We start from the raw sequence: 17,205 nt of genomic DNA, 5'->3' as shown, positions 1-17,205 counted from the left end.
AAGTGTATTGACTCGTAGAGAAGGAGTTTAGCAATTTAAGATCCTAGGAAAAGGGGATTTACTTTCAGTACATAGTACGAGGATCGTTCTCCCAAGCATTCAGGTGTATCCGTCATATCTCAATTAACTTACCCACCAACATTCCAACATCACATTGTCCACGTCCTTTTCTTTCATTTTTTTTCTTTTCAAATTTGTCTTATTTTGTTTCTTCTGTTTCTTTCTCTGTTTTGACTTTTTTTCTGTTTTTTTTTTTTTCAATTTTTTTTCTTTTTTTTCTTTTCTTTTCCAACATCTCCACCTTCCGCATTTTGTACTCGTGGATATATCCAGTGTCCCTTGTAGCGAGCTTTCAACCAATGGATCCCGCCCATCCGGACAAGTCATTAGGCATTCTCCCAATACATTGATTGGGTTCCCCTAAGGGTCTAATCACTCGGGCACCGGATAGAATTGAGGTCAAGAACTTATAACGGGAGTCACCTATGAAAGTAAATTGGTTAATAAGACCGGCTTACGCTCTCACACTCTGGAGCCAACGAAAAGTGTAATAAAGATAGCCAAAATAAGTGCTTTATAATTCTAATTTAAAGGAGACTTAAAATATGTATGTCACTTAATTAATCAATCTAAGTTCAAAATGAAGGAAAAACTCATATATACACGACTTCAAATAATTTTGTATAGTACTACTAATATTAGTGAAATTATTTTTAAGTTAGTATTTTTGAAAAGATGTTAGATTAGCGCTCGTCATCGACTCGCTAGTCTAGTTAGTCCAATAAGCACAAGGTCTTTTTTACTTGTCAAATACCAATTTCTGACCAAATTTTGACAGCACCTCCCCTAAAAATGGTCATATCCAAAAAAATTTAAAACCTGTAAAACATATTAAAGACCAATGGCCACCCGCTAACTCCACAAGTTTCATCACAATTTACCTCTCCCCCACACTTAAACTCGACATCGTCCTCGATGAGATTAAACATATAATAAAAATAAGAGGGATAAAGGTACTTAGCGGATTTAATTTATAAGCAACTTGCAGCAAGACGCTCCAGGTTTTTGTTAAAGTTTGTCAAGCTCAACCAATTACGACCAGCCTCCAGTAGATTAGATTGTTGTTGATAGTCTTTTCAGCCTCTGGCTAAGCTCTGTGGATCTCCTACTGAAACTCAGAGCATCGCCCTTTTTATTCCATCTTTAACTCATAAGCAACCCCGGCAACTATATAGATCAGCACCTGCAAAATAGAACCCTCAACCAAGATTCGTGAAATATGGAGGAAGCGAAATAACCAAAATACTAGCAGCTATTTTTATTCTTAACCTAAACTAATTTTTTTGTGCAACCGACACTATTAACATCCCCCTACAAAGGTTGCGAAACTCAGGGAGGCACTTAAGTCGACTCAACTCACTAACTAAGAAAGCATATAAATATTAAACACACATAAAAGCAATAAATAAATAATTAAGCTTGAGTTGCCTCCCAAGAAGCGCCTTGGTTAATGTCGTGGCTCGACACACTCTTAGCATCAATCTCTCCGGCAACGGCGCCAAAATTTGATACGTGTCGTTAAGCGTATACAAATTAATAATTTATAATCCTATCTTAACCTCAAAAATAACAAAGCCACGGAGAGATTGGAAAATTAATTAACTATTAAGTACTTTTATTCACTAACTTACATATATACCATTTATTTATATATTTACCGCTATTAACATTATTTACGATTAGGGGGGAGTTTGTTTGTAGTTTTGAACTAAACTTAAAGGACTAAATACTAAAGCTAGACGCGAAGTTAAATACCCCATTAAGCTCATATTCTTATGGTAATTTTAGCTTGTCAACCGATTATTGTTTACGTCAAATCTTAAGTATATTTATAGATTAATTGCGGAATCCAAGATAACAAGAACTCCCTATCTTCTCTTTGATTACAACCGACCTGAACTAAGCCTAGACCGATTCTTAACTAACCGACCGATGTAAGTTTGTCGCGCCTTATTAAAGACCGTATTAGAAGCTAGGGCTGAGCAAAAAAAACCGAACCGCATTTTTAAACCGAAACCGGACCGAAACCCGAATAATGGAGACCGGAAAATTCGGGTTTTTTGCGGTGCGGGGCCCAAACCGAATTTTTAAGCATAAATGAGGTGCGGGTGCGGGTCTAAATGAAACCAAACCGGAGACCGCTTTTAAAACCGGATTGACTTTTTTCTCAAAAACATAATTTCATCTATGAGTCAAACACACCCAAGCCAATACTTAGGCCCAAAATATCAAAACCCTATTTCTTTATGAAGTAATTTTAGATGTCTGTGACTCTTTAATTGTAGTTTTGAACACCATTTTACATGTCTATGACTCTTTGAACTTTAATATGTATCACTTTTTTATGAAGTAATTTTAACATTTGACAACCACGGTCTTCAAAAGTCAAATTGGCAGCATGTTTATTGTGCCATTCAAGAGCATTCAACCAAAAACCGGGTTCGAAAACCGGTTCGGGTAACCGGTTTGAAAATCCGGTTTGAAAATTTCAGAAAAACCGGTTACCCGGATTAAAAGAGGTGCGGGTGAGGTTTAAGAAATTTAAGGTTTTTTAAAATAGGGGACCGAACCGGTTTGCAAAATCGGGTCGGGTACCCGGTTTTGCTCAACCCTATTAGAAGCATTATCGAACCAAGAAGACGTCATTAACCCAATTAATCCCTTCAGTGTCGTCACTACCTAAAGATTAATCGACCAAATTTTACTCCTAACTTAAACTAACCCCAATTCGCAGAGATCAATCTAAGGTAGCTGCTACTCGTATTATGCAACTCGAACTAAGCCAGGATCACACAAATAGCAGAAGTCTACAATTCCAATCATAATAAGATAACAAATTACCACTGAAAATTGCAACTGTCAATCAAGATTGAGTAAAGCTTTGGATACAAATTACTGAACGATTAACAACTAAACAACATCGGTTTCAATACTAAAATTAATCAACGAAAATAAACCATAAATTGAATACTAGAGAGGTAGAGAGAACTTAATTTCTGCCCTGAACTTGTAGTCGGAACATCAGATTGTCGCACCTCAGGATCCGCCACAAACTCACTCCGCCCGATTACGGTCTCCTACTGCTCTCACGACCCAATTAGGTCTCAAATCGTCACATAATTTCGCTCAATATCTCTAAAATATTTGGGTATTCTGCTCCTTCGCCTGATTGAGAAGATGAGTTTTATAGCTTCAGTTGGGATTAAATTCGGGAAAGATTTAGGATAGATTTTCTGAGTAGGATACGGAAAATATAAAATTTGGAGATCCGTAGTAGAAGTGTAATTCCATCTTCGAACTTGGTTCGTTTCCAGTAGCTTCGCCATCTATACTTCTATTCTCATACTTCTTTTCTTTTAGGCTTGCAATCCCACGTGTGTTTTTGAATTGGTCCACAAGTTTTGGGCTTTGTATGTTCATCACCTGGGTTTACTTTGGTCCAACAATATTTCATCCTGTCTTCACGTGAAATATACCTCGTCATTTCATGGGCTGCGAATTGGGTGATTAATTAATACTTACGTACGTGCCTGCTAGCGTGCTTCTTTATTTCCGATTTTTTATTTCTTATTTTGTTCCTTGGTCCGTTTTACACATCCTTGTGTCATACTTTTGATCCATTAAGCACGTCATTCGGCCCGTTCTGTTCCGTCTTGTAATCTGCTTTACCAAAACACATTAAATAAGCCCATTTGCATTTAAATAAGAGTTTTTTGTGTTTTACTACCTATTGAGTACAAAACTTTACAAGTTACCACCTATTGAGTCCATCTTTACTAATAACCACCTATTTTTGGAGATAATTTCACAATTCTCGCCTATTTTGCATTTTAGTGACGTTCTTTCTTATTTATCATCTCGTTTACATTTTTATCTACTATCGGTTATATTCAAGGACAAAACTACCCCTTACCCCTTATTATTACACACACTCCGTCATACAACCTTTACAAATTAGACCTCCAGCCCCAATCTAATTGAATGCGTCTTCACTATCAGGGTTCATCAATTTGAGATGGCAACTTCCAGCATGCATGTTTTCCCTTTTTCTTATTTTCGTTTTTGCTTTCGTTTTCAATTTCTGGGAATGCAACAACAATTAGATTTGTTTGTTAATTGTTTAGCTTTATTTATCTTTCTTCACAAATTCTGGGTTTATGCTCAATTTTGGGTTATCCATGCTCTAAAATCAAGTATTTCTGTGTTATTGGAATCAATTTCTGGGTTTTTATGTTCTAAACTCAACAATTATTGGGTTATTCTCCTTAAATTTATGGGTTCTTATGTTTTGAACTCAATAATTTCTGGGTTGTGCAAGTTGAATGTCTTAGTTCAATCATTTCTGGTTTATTACATCAGTTTACACTCAATATCAGATATAATGTCGTCATCAACTGAAAGCAGTGCAATAGTGTTGGTGTTAGGAAGTGCGACTGTGGACTCTCGGCTGTCCTTGGGGAATCATGGACACCAAACAACATAGGGAGGAGACCTGAAGGATGTAGAAAGTTCAAGCCTAATGTAGGAAATCACCAGGAAGCTTTAATATGATAATCAAATACTCAGATTTGATTTATAGGGTTCTAATGAAAATTAAATAGAGATTGTAAATCAAAATTGGATGAGGAGAAATTAGGTGACGTGCGTTTAATGAGTAAGAAGATGGGGAGTGTGTGTAATAATAAGGGGTAAGGGGTAGTCTGGTCCTTGAATATAACCGATAGTAGATAAAATGTAAACGAGGCGATAAATAACAAAGTACGTCAATAAAATGCAAAATATGTGTAAATTGTGAAATTATCTTCAAAAATAGGTGGTTATTAGTAAAGATGGACTCAATAGGTGGTAACTTGTAAAGTTTTATACTTAATAGGTGGTAAAACACAAAAAACCCTTTAAATAATAATAACAGTAATTAAATCTCGAAATTAACGAATATATAATAATTTAGCTCAAATAATGCGAAAGACGACACTAACAATATACGAATACGAGGTAAAAACATATATAATTATGGGCTTATCACTAATGCAAAATAATGATTCACAAGTGAACGACCAACTTTAATAAAAAGAAGGTTGATTTACACTGCCACAAAGGCTTATGACTGGAGTATTTTGCAAACAAACTTAAAACTGAGAATACAACACAAAAAGACTACACAAGCGCTGAGACGAATACAGGTCTCATGCCACAGTGACACACACCTTCGAAAAAGTTCAGAAATAAAACCGCGCGGAAGGCGTCGTTGATGTTAGCTGAAGCGCATTCACATTTGTATCGGTGATGCAGGTGTCTATCTTGCATTCAACATCTACTCCTTTAAACATCAAAGCATATTTGGTTAGGTTGTTTAAATACATGAGTGCTACAAAATGTAAGGAACCAGCTTTTGGAAAATTTGGAAAAGGCAAAGAATGGTTTTATAATAAGAATGCTGGCATTTATCTTAGGTGTATCTAATGTGTATGCTTCATAATTCATCTATGACTTTTGTATAAGTTAAAAAACTCCTTTAAGCTTCTTTGTGATGGTGGCAATGTACTTGCCCTGGTGGAAAGCCTGCTGCAACTCCAGCTCAGTCGGCTGTCTCAAACTATCTCTTGTGTAAGTTCCAACACCATATGGGCTTCCACCTTTGACATTCTCCATCTCAAACATTACGGCTCCAAATGTGTACCCGATTGGAATGAAGATCATACCATGGTGAGTCAGTTGGGTTATGGCAGTCAACTGTAAGGAGCATCATACAGAATAAGTACCTTGGAACGAAAATCCGGAAGTAGCGAGAAAAAAAAGTACGCAAGTATAGTGCACATGTAACATTGATTACTTCCGTGGTCTCCTGTCCGCCACGTTGATATCCAGTGCTAAAGAATAGACCGACAGGCTTTCCTGCAAGCTGCTGAGTTCTCCACGGTCCACTAATAGCATCAAGAAAAGCCTCCTTGAACTGAGCAGCCATCATTCCGATCCGAATCTTGTGAGAAAGCCGAAAATAAATCCATCAGCGTTGACAAGCTCATGTGGAGTTAAGACGGGGACATTTCCCTTTGGTGGTGTACTCATCTTGTGTAGTTTTACAATAACCTCGTCCAATAAAAGCTACGAGCATTTTTTAGTAAATAGTATGGGTAAAAGCTAATGTTTACATGCCAGAGTTTAGCCTCAACGCCCTCCATGGACGCAGCTCCTTTCTGAATATCTTCTGCTAGTTGCTGTACACCTCAAAGTGTCATCAACTCGTATAATATACGATGTCAAAAATTCAAGTATATCCAACTTTTCTTCCCTGAGTATTAATTCATTTTAACATGTTTGTGATGAGTGTTGTTTAAATCTTAAACTGACTCTACATATCAATGCTACAACACTTTTCGAGAGAAACACAACAACAATATGACATTCTTTGACTCTTGTGTGAGACAGTCTCGCACGTGAGAACAACTAATCCTTATGTATGTACCTTATTCAACTATAGGATTAATGGGGTGGTCTCACATGTAGGAGTGTAAGACCCTCTCGCGTAAATTTTGGATTATTAAATCATAGCGATTCAGCATTAAGAGTTCTGTATTCTAAAATTAGACCTTCCAACTCTACTCCAGACCAAGCAAATTAAATAAGACAATATATAAACTCCAACGACATACGAAAAATTCAAAATTTATATAGCCAGGCTGGTAATTCACAGAGCACCAACATTTAAAAAAAAAAAACATTTATTCACCATAGAGGAGAGCCAAAACCATCTTCTCCATTTTCGGATACCCTAAAATCAATAACGACCCACCAATTAGAATACAAAATCTAAATTACCCACCAAACTATATTCATCAAGATTATAACTTTAAAGTCATCAACCATGAAAAAAATGAAAATAAAGAGAAGACAAAAGTGGACAAATCACAAAACACTTATGACAGCGAGGGAACTCCGGAAAGTAGAGTGTCGGTAAAAAGTCAAGCGAGGAACATGAGGAATACTTTTATAGCAAGGAAGTCCAGGCTATTTTAAGAGTTGTATAGAATATTTGTCCAATTTATTTCAAGTCTTTTACATAATAAAAGCGTAGTCCGGCGCCCAAAACAAATTTTTCTTGCCTCCTCAAAGAGGCATTTCAGTAAAGCCTTTGGAGAACAATATTCTCGTATATAAGCATAAACACCATATAATTCAGAAAATGACCCAACCCATATGATATAAAGAAATATATCAAAACATGATAGCTAAATTAAGCGGTGAACTATGTTACTTCGACACTTCATATAAGCTCACGTACCCGTGTCCGACACTCGATCCTTGGACATTGGTATGACACTCGAACACTTTATTTTAGACCAAAAACTTGACAATTTTTCACAAAATAGCCTTGTCCGACACTTGGATACGCCCCCGTGTCCGACCCTTCAAGCCGAGTCGGAGTAACATAGGCGGTGAAGCAACACACCAATCCTAGATTTTTGGCATCTACCTGATCTAAGAGATGGTCCTTGGCCACCGTAGTTCCAGTCACGTGAACTACTTGGACTGCGAAGTGCCTGTGATAGAAAAAGCAGGAAAGGAACCTAAGAATCTGAGGTGCGTGTTTGAATAGCTAAACCTTAAACTGATGAAGCAAAGCTAAGAAAAGTAGCAAAACCTTACAACCTTGACAGTGAAACAACCGTCATAATCTTAGCTCCGAGCTTATTGATTTAGGAGTAACAAAATTTTCAATTCAAGATTCAGGATTTAGACGTGGCCAATTTCGATTAGTTTAGCTAACAATAAAACTCAATATCAGTACTATTATGGTTTTTAGGGTGAAACGAAAAAACAAGTTACTGAAGCAGAGTCTATAATGAAGATAAAAAGAAAGTACCTGAAATAGAATCTGAGAGGCCTTAGATGTAAGTGTGTTTTACAAAACAATTGAAAGTTTTAAAAGTGAAGCACACCTCAGAGTAGGTCTTTTCATCAGTGAGCATGACATATTTGATTAATTGTTTCCTGCTCACTATGTTGCTTGATGTTGTGTAGCAATCTTAGCCACTGTAACTTCAAAGAGCTTTCAATTGATGATAGTCTGCTCAGATATGAATGTGGGTTACCCTAACAAGGAAATTGAAAAAAATTCTTCTGTTAAAAAATAGCACCAATATCTCCAAGGGCGAATGAGTTGAAGCTTAGCCTTGCAAATTCATCATCTGATTACGCTTTTTATCTCAATAATGCTATAACCAAATGATTGACAAAATATAAAGAATTCCAATAAGAATGAAAGGGGCCGCTTCTTTTAGTCTGAAACTACCTAGGTCTAAAAAAGCAGGGTTAAACTTAGATGCTATACCTAAGTTTATGCAAAAAAATCTTCCTAAAGCCTGAAGTCACAACCTACCAACTCGGAAACAAATAGTCTTTCTCAACTTCTTTATAAACTATAGAAGTTGACAAGATGTGGATGCACAACCACAAAATCAAATCTTTAGACCTCCTTGCTCCTCTCCAATATCGTCATCCTCCTCTCACTCGACGAACTAATCAAAACTCATTTGTGCTTTCATTTTTTTAAAATCAGTTGGTTTGAGAGAAGACATGTACCCCAATCGCTTTGTGAAAGTTCCAGCAAAAGAACAGTTTGTTTGGATCAGCAACTCATATCTGGGCAATACAATTTGAAAAATCTGCAATGTCTCTCAAATTAGGATCAACATTACTAATCCTTTCCTCCGGATACAAAACCACATTAAAATCCTCTAAAATAAGCCAAGGATTAACAAGAGTTAAGAAATGAAGATTGGACTAAAGATCCTGCCTAACAGTAGCACTGTTAGAGACATAAGCAAAAGTAATTTCCCCAGACAACTGAGATCTATGTACCTGCTACGTATTGATCGCCATTCTTGATCACCATTGTTGTTGAAAGACAAACACCAGAATATTTAGGGCAAATCTGGTAAAATGGCAAATGACGATTTAAAAAATATAAACAGAAAGACAAACAAAAACACAAAAATAACCCAAAAATTAAAATCGAATAATAAAGGTTGCTGTTTTTAGCCACCAATTATTACATGCAATCAATTAAAACCTAAAAAAAGCCCCAAATTATTAAATGCCATCAATTTAAACTCACATGTAGACTTATTGAGTTTCTTCAGAATACATTAAAAGCACTTTTACGCTATGTTAAACGCTGTAGAAAAACTCTACTTTCACATAAATCTTATTTCTCATATGACCGCACTTCTTGAGCTTGAATAACTCTAAAAATATATTTTATACATAAATCTTAACCAAGTTATTATTTAAGACGGTAATTTTCACTACAAGAAAATGCCATTATACCGAGGTGATGACATTTTCCGACCGTTAATATTATTTTTTTTTACTAAAATGTAAGTTTCATTAATAATTAACTTGCAATTACACGTACAATTTCCAAGAGATAACAATGTCTTAGGAATTTCAAATACATGTAACATGATAAAAACTTGATTTAATTAACTACTTTACTGTAAATCAAAGACTAACAAAAAATGGCATACGTCAAATAAATCTAGGACAAAAATACAAAGTTCAAGGAACCTGCATATGCTAATCATTAGTTATAAACAAAATTCTGCCATTGCAATATTCAAGAAAAGCATAGACGGCTAAATCAAAAAGTCACTCATTGATCTTAGTTACAAAAGCAGATTAAATTAATTGTTTGTGCTCACATGTCTCCATAAAGATAAATCCACAAGCAGCTAACAAACACACATACTTTATCCCAAATCCCACCATCTCCCACTCTCCATGCCCTTCCCCTCTCTACCCTCCCAATCTAAACATTCAAAACCAACAAATTCAAGTATAGCCTAAAATTCTGTACAGAACAACAATTTGCATTAATTTCTTATTTCCTTTTTTGTATTTTTGAATATCATTAGGAATAATACTTATGCTGGTAGTAGACTGGTGGCTCTAATTATCAGGCCGAAAGATAAAAATTTGAGCAAAATGGCAAATTATTGTTGCAACAGCAAATGACAGGCGACGAAACAGTTGCACAAAGAATTAGACTTTTTAGTGCTGATGAATTAGACAGAGCCACAAACCATTTCAATGTGAATAGAATACTCGGACAAGGCGGTCTAGGGTACATTTGGGTATTTGGATCCCGAGTACTTTCAGTCAAGCCTCTTGTTTATTGAACAGAGCGATGTTTACAACTTCGGGGTTGGTCTTAGTCGAACTTCTCACAAAAGACAATAATGTTCACACTGGAAGAAGAGAGAAGCTCAGATGGAAAGAAGAGACCCTACATGAAAGAAGTACTAATCTTAAAAAATCCGACTCTTATCAATTTCAGACATTTGAAGAGCCTTTGCTTTGAATATCCAACTTAGCTATTTCTAGGCTGAGAGGGAATAAAAGTAATGCATCCAGGAGCTTTCTCTCATCAACACTCATCACGAGGGCAGATCACAGGTTGACTATACCTAAGGGCATGAAGTCCAAGAGCTTATTCTCAAAGTCTTGTCCTAGTTTTGCAGTCATGTCTGAGGCAATGAACCCTGGTCCACCTGTGTTGACCTGAATAAAATTGAGAAATAAAAGTTTCAGATATCATTGAATCATTGATACTCCCTTCTAATATTTTTCCACATTTGCTTTAGGCACAAGACGCAGGGGAGTAATGCGACAGATAACAGGTAACGGTAATGATGAGGGTAAATTAAATGGTCCAGAAGATATACTCTATATGCCTTAACTTTTGCTCAAAGGGTAAGGATATCATGTACACCAGGCTTAAAGGGTTAAGAATATTTGCGATGCTTACATTGATTCCTCTGCTTTCATATTCCTTCGCAACTGTTTTAGCGAAGCCAATAACCCCAGCTTTAGCGGCACTGTAATTGGCCTTCCTGCATTGCCAATCAGGCCAACAACAAAGGTGATGTTGATTATTCTTCCCTGAAAATATGTAAACAACTATTTACCGTATTCTTTTTCATCATAAAATAAAATTACCTTTTTTTATAAGATAACATGTACGGATTAATAATTAAGACCAGAACAATGAATTGAGTGATGGCTAAGGTTTCATACAGATCACATAGAGTTTCAAGCTTCCATTCTTCCTTGTCCACGTTCACATAGAATTGTTTGATACCCTCCAAAGTAAGTTCATCGCGCTTTACAAGGATTCTAACAGGCTTGTTCATGTATTTTCGGGTAATTTCCAATGCTTCTAGTGGCATAGTTGCAGAGAACCCTCCAACTTGAATTTTCGGAGGCAAGAGTTGGAAAATATCATAGATCTGTAAAAGTTTAAATCGAATCTATATATCAAAAGAAAATTCCATCTCAACAATTATTATATGAGCTCAGCCAAACTATCTAAAATACCAACTCATATAGCCAAATAACCAAATAAAACTGAAACAAAGAAAAAGTTTATCCCTTAATATGGGTTAAAATGCCAATCCAATCATTATTTCTTAATCCAAAGCAAAACAGAGCATTCAGTTACTACTTACTATACTTACTACAGATGTTTCCTCATGCAGTTCCCCATCTGGAGGTCAGATAACATACACAGATGCTATTTTCGTAAATGCGATAAAGAATAAAAATATCAGCATTTAATCAACAAGAATAAAATGTTAGAGCATTTGTTAATTTTCTAAATAAGATTTAATTCACACTCGGACACTCCAGCATAACCCAACAAGAAGAGCAGCTGACCTAGCCGTAGCGGATGTCCAAATCCGCACCATCCCTGTCCTCAGGTGGTGTGAAATTTAGTGTCCAGCAAATCGTTCGAGAATCCTCCCCATCCCCAGAGCAATTCAATTGTTGTAGGTTTAGATTATAACTTCTACACAAACTAATCTTGATTTATCATTTGACAGATAACAAAGTCAGATCAAGTACGAAGGATGATTGGGCGCATTTATAAAGAGTAGATATACATGCATCGACAGGGCATAAATCTTACAGGATTGGGCCATAAATCTTACAGTAAGATCATATGTTGACTTTGGCATAGAATCTATGATCTCATATATTGCAGTTCTGTAAAATTAGAGTTATCGCGGGTTGCATATTTTTATACATCTAATTTTCATGACTACAACATCTTCCGTTTCACGCATCATAAGCATGCATAATCATCTAAGACAAATCAATAAAGCTGCATTATATGCTAAAACAACAATCTAGAGATAGTGATCACCGAACCAACAAGGCAATATCAATGCATAAATTATACAAAGTATATCTCAAAAAATAATTTTACAAACTACTGCATTCGACAGAGAGAATACAAACTATAGACCTCAATTGATTGCTTTCATTATTTCTGTTTTCTCCAAGTTTCCAACATCAGTTAGTTAGCGTCGTAAATTACTCGTCGGTCTTTTATGCCAAAAACAAAGGTAAACACTCTCTCCTTACTGATCATTTGATTACCTCTGATTAAAGTAACCCTCATAAACAATAAAAACTAAACAAATGTCAGGCTACTGCTGTTTTAGTCGAGTTAGATGCGGGCAGTAGTGCAATACATCACACTCCTTGCAATATTAGTCGAACTACCTTCACTTGCCAAGGATTGAAGTTCATATGATACATATGAATCAGGTATTCTATGTTGAACCACATTCATTAATGCCACGTATGGCCTAAGAACTCAGAGACCAGCTCTCTGCCAACAAACATAAAAAATATGTTTCCCCAACCAAACATAGCTTCATATGACATTCTACAAAATGAGAAAGGTACAGTCAAGAAAGTGAAACTCTATCTTATATACACAAAGGCTATACCAATGCTCTTTGAGATGGAGATATAGTATGTCTTACGTTGTAAGGCATCGGGAATAAGATTTGTTGTCATGCCAAGAATAATGCAGTGGAAATAGCAAAAGCACAAAACCACCCTTAAGATGTACAAAAATACTTGTGTAAGGCGATTTTACACAAATTTATCGTAAAACGGGATCGGTAAGTAATCACTTTTACCCACTAATAGATTTGTTTTTAATCCGTCTTATCTCAACAAATTTTGATTCAGTTCAACGCTATTCAGCTATAATTTCAACTCAACTTCATTCAGCCCAAAAGAACAGGACCCTAGAATACGTGAGGGAAAAAATTGAAAATTAAAAAGTGTAGCAATTTGAATGGATAGAAAGGACCAATGAAAGAAGATTTTATAAAGAAACAGTTTTGTTCCCTTTAAAATTACCACACTATACACGATAGTTTACTACAAATAGGCCTATGCATTGCACGGGCATTAAATCTAATCATATACTAAACAAAGCTAACCCTTGTTTAGTGAGTAAGGGTTCTCTAGGGGGAAATCAGCATAGGCCATTCAAATATTTTAATATGTGGAGTGTAGCTGATGGTTTTCAGGAGTGTGTCTCTCAGGTCTGGCAACAAGAGATCTCTGGCACCAAAATGTACAAAGTGGTTAAGAAGCTGAAATTGTTAAAGCCTGTTCTTAAAAAGATCAATAAAGCTCATTTCTCTGATATTGAGAATAAAGCTGACATTGCTCAACTCAGATTGAAGAATTTGCAGGAACAGATTATTGCTTCTCCAGGTGACAAGGATATAATCCAGCAGGAATATGAAGCCAATCATACATTCAATGCTATGTTTGCTGCTAAAATGGATTATCTTAAACAAAAAGCAAAAGCTCATTGGTTGAAGGATGGGGATTCTAACACAGCATACTTTTATGGAGTCTTGAGGGCAAGAAGGAACAAAAATTTTATTTGCCAAATTAGTGATCACTGGAACAAAATTTACAGTGATCAAGAAGGAATCCAGAATGCATTCTTGAGCTATTACACCATGCTGCTAGGGTCAAAATCAACCATCTCCAAAGTCAATAAGTGTATAGTCAGACAAGGGAAGGTGTGCAATGCTATCCATAGGAATGTTCTCCTGTCTCCAGTCACTAAAGACGAGGTTAAAGAGGTAATTTTTCAGATCCCTGATGACAAGGCCCCTGGACCTGATGGGTACTCAAGTAAATTTTTTAAGGATAGTTGGAATATAGTGGGTGATGATGTTACTGCAGCAATATTGGATTTTTTTGAGTCAGGCCTAATTCTCAAGCAGATCAATGCTACTCTGGTCACTCTTATTCCTAAAATTGAGAGACCCACTAGTGTCCTTTAATATAGACCTATAGCTTGCTGCAATGTCATCTATAAATGCATTTCTAAAATCTTATGTAGAAGATTGGCTAGAATTTTACCAGACCTGATTGCCCAAAATCAGGGAGGTTTCATTCAAGGGAGGAGTATTATGGAAAACATTCTCATTTGCCAAGACATCATTAGGCTATATGAAAGGAAGGCTGTCTCACCAAGGTGTCTGTTCAAAATGGATATCCAAAAGGCCTATGACACAGTGGAATGGGAATTCTTAGATCAAATGCTCAGTGCCCTAAAATTCCCAGAACAATTCAAAGGGTGGATAATGCAATGTGTAACAACTGTAAGTTATTCACTCAATCTTAATGGTAATGTTTTTGGGTTTTTTAAAGGAGAAAGGGGGTTGAGACAGGGAGACCCTCTATCTCCCCTTCTCTTTACTGTGTGCATGGAGTACCTGTCTAGGATTTTAACTTATTCAACTGGAACAAATGAGTTCAAATACCATCCTATGTGTAAGCAGATGAAGCTCACCCACCTTATGTTTGCAGATGATATGTTACTTTTTTGCAAAGGAGATGGCCCTTCTATTATGACTATTCTAAGATCTTTTGCAACTTTCTCTAAAACCTCAGGTCTCAATATGAGCAAGGGAAAATCTAATGCCTACTTCAATGGAGTTAATGAGAGCTTGAAACAGGACATTTTGAGGATATCAGGGATGGTGGAAGGGGCCCTACCTTTCAAATACCTTGGAGTTCATATTAAAACTACAAGACTTAATGCCAAGGACTGTAAGCCTCTCATTGATAAAATAGTTCAGAGAATAAGGAATTTGGGAGCTAGAAAGCTATCCTATGCAGGTAGAATGGTCCTGGTTAAGGCAGTTCTCAAAACTTTGCATAATTATTGGGCTAGTATTTTTATTCTTCCTGCAGGAGTGTTCAAAAGGATTGAGGCCATATGTAGAAATTTCCTATGGGACGGAAGGGTTGACTATCTGAGATCTCCACTTGTCTCATGGGAAAAAATATGCAGACCTAAGCATGAAGGTGGGCTTGGACTGAACTGTGCAATCCAGTGGAACAAAGCAGCTGTAGGAAAATTGGTCTGGTGGTTGGCAACCAAACCAGACCAATTATGGGTTAAATGGGTTAATGCAGTGTACATAAAAGGGGATAATTGGCTTGAGTATTCTCCTACAAATAACTCGAGTTGGTCTTGGAGGAAAATTTGTTCTGTTAAGTCCATTTTTCAAGAATCCTATCAGCATCACATATGGGCAATGGATCAGGGAAGGGACTACTCTATAGCCAAAGGGTATGAATTCATCAGAAATAAAGGGGAGAGAGTCCAATGGCATCAGTTCGTATGGAATAAATACACACTGCCCAAACACAGTTTCCTAACCTGGATTTATATGAATAATGCTCTAAATACTAAGGATAAGCTCCATAAATTCGGGATAAGTGACAATGATACCTGTGAGATTTGTGGAATTGGATCTGAGACGGCTTCACATCTCTTCTTTGCATGTGATTACAGCTCCAGGGTCCTTAACCTTGTAGGCGGATTGTTTGGAGAGAGCATTCCAGCGGATGCTTTTACAGAATGGAGGAGAAGACTGAAGGGCTCTGGGATGCGGAAAGATGTCACCAACGCCATTATCAATGCTTGTATCTATGGTATCTGGATGCAACGGAATTTATGTAAGCATGAATTAATCTTGATTAATCCGGCGAAATTGGTTACTCAAATCATTAAAGAGGTTACAGATCGTACCTTGAGCTTCACTGAGAATTTGGGAGGTCGAGACAGGGAATGGTTGGAAGGATTGCGAAATCGTGCTTGATTAAAGGAGGAAGACGATCCATTTTTAGAGTTGTTGGTAAAATGAGGAAAGTGAAGGTTTCCTCCAGGTGTTGCGTTTTGTTGTCCAAAAATTAGTCTGAGAAGTTAGTGGGTCCGTTTTTTTGTTTTTGGCTTGTTCTGGGCTCTTTGTAGTTTGGATTATTTAGCTCCGGGCTAGGTCGTTTGACCACTGGGCTACTTGATGTATGGTTACGTTTTTTCAGTAATATACTTACATTTTACCGAAAAAAAGAAATATTTATTGTCTAAAACAATCAGACTTTGCTAGTCTAGTTAGGACAACTTTGACATATCATTTGATTCATTATAATAAGTGTTACCGGGATGATTAAGTCTTGTTTTCCCGTCCACTTTGCACGTTTACAATTGTGCCACCAACTAATAATCTAATATTCTTCCTGATTTTATCTCTGTTACGTTAAACGTCATCTAAGCAATGAACAATATATAATCATTTTTCTTCAGGTGATTTTGCTCCAACCATTTGCGACTAAAGGTAATGTAATGAAATCAACACTACTTTTGCGTGCACAATCAAAAGCAAGTTTGAGCAGAAGTAATCATATTAAGCATAACTATTAATAATGATGTTTATTCTAAAAAGTGATCGGGTTGTGAGCGACGATGCAATTAGTGGAGGCTCAAATGACAATGGTGAATCAAATTTCTCTTTATTTTTCAGATTTATTTTCATTTTTGTTTGCTTCTTCGGTTGATTTTTATAGTTGGTGACAAACATCATGAGCATTTAAAATTCCTTCATAAGTGTTTAACCAAAGTGTACGTTTTTTTTCAAAGAAAGAGTAATGAACCTGAAATTTGAGTTGGTAATGTCACCGAGTTCACCCGATTCAACTCCGTCAGGTAGCCATTTGAGAGGCGTCAGATTTGACATTTGTTGCTTAAATAACATCGTTGATTCCCTAAAAAGTACAACGGTATTCCAAATTACATGGAGCAAAAAAATAGCTAAACAAAAGTAAGAAAAAACGTGCAAGATTGAACAGGAAAATAAGATTTAGGGTCTGTTTGGATACAATTTTAGGAGGGAAGGGGAGGGGAGGGGGAGTGAGGGGAGGTGAAGGGAGGGGAGAGAAGGAGAGGGCAAATGGGATGTGGGTATTTGG

The 17,205-nt window shown here is 36.5% G+C and overlaps 1 long non-coding RNA gene and 1 pseudogene across 1 annotated transcript; both read right to left on the bottom strand.

Moving 5' to 3' along the window:
- Positions 1-5,381: 5,381 nt before the first annotated feature.
- Positions 5,382-6,129, bottom strand: LOC141626586 (putative NAD(P)H dehydrogenase (quinone) FQR1-like 1; annotated as a pseudogene).
- Positions 6,130-10,656: 4,527 nt separating this feature from the next.
- Positions 10,657-11,870, bottom strand: LOC141627370 (uncharacterized). The gene is made up of 3 exons (XR_012536943.1): positions 11,779-11,870; positions 11,140-11,351; positions 10,657-11,004 (listed from the first exon to the last, which is right to left on the bottom strand). It is a non-coding gene; the product is annotated as an uncharacterized LOC141627370 (long non-coding RNA).
- Positions 11,871-17,205: the final 5,335 nt, after the last annotated feature.

Source organism: Silene latifolia, chromosome Y, assembly GCF_048544455.1.
Source record: "Silene latifolia isolate original U9 population chromosome Y, ASM4854445v1, whole genome shotgun sequence".
In the NCBI taxonomy this organism is placed as follows: Eukaryota; Viridiplantae; Streptophyta; class Magnoliopsida; order Caryophyllales; family Caryophyllaceae; genus Silene; species Silene latifolia.
This window is presented reverse-complemented; position numbering and strand designations above follow the sequence as displayed.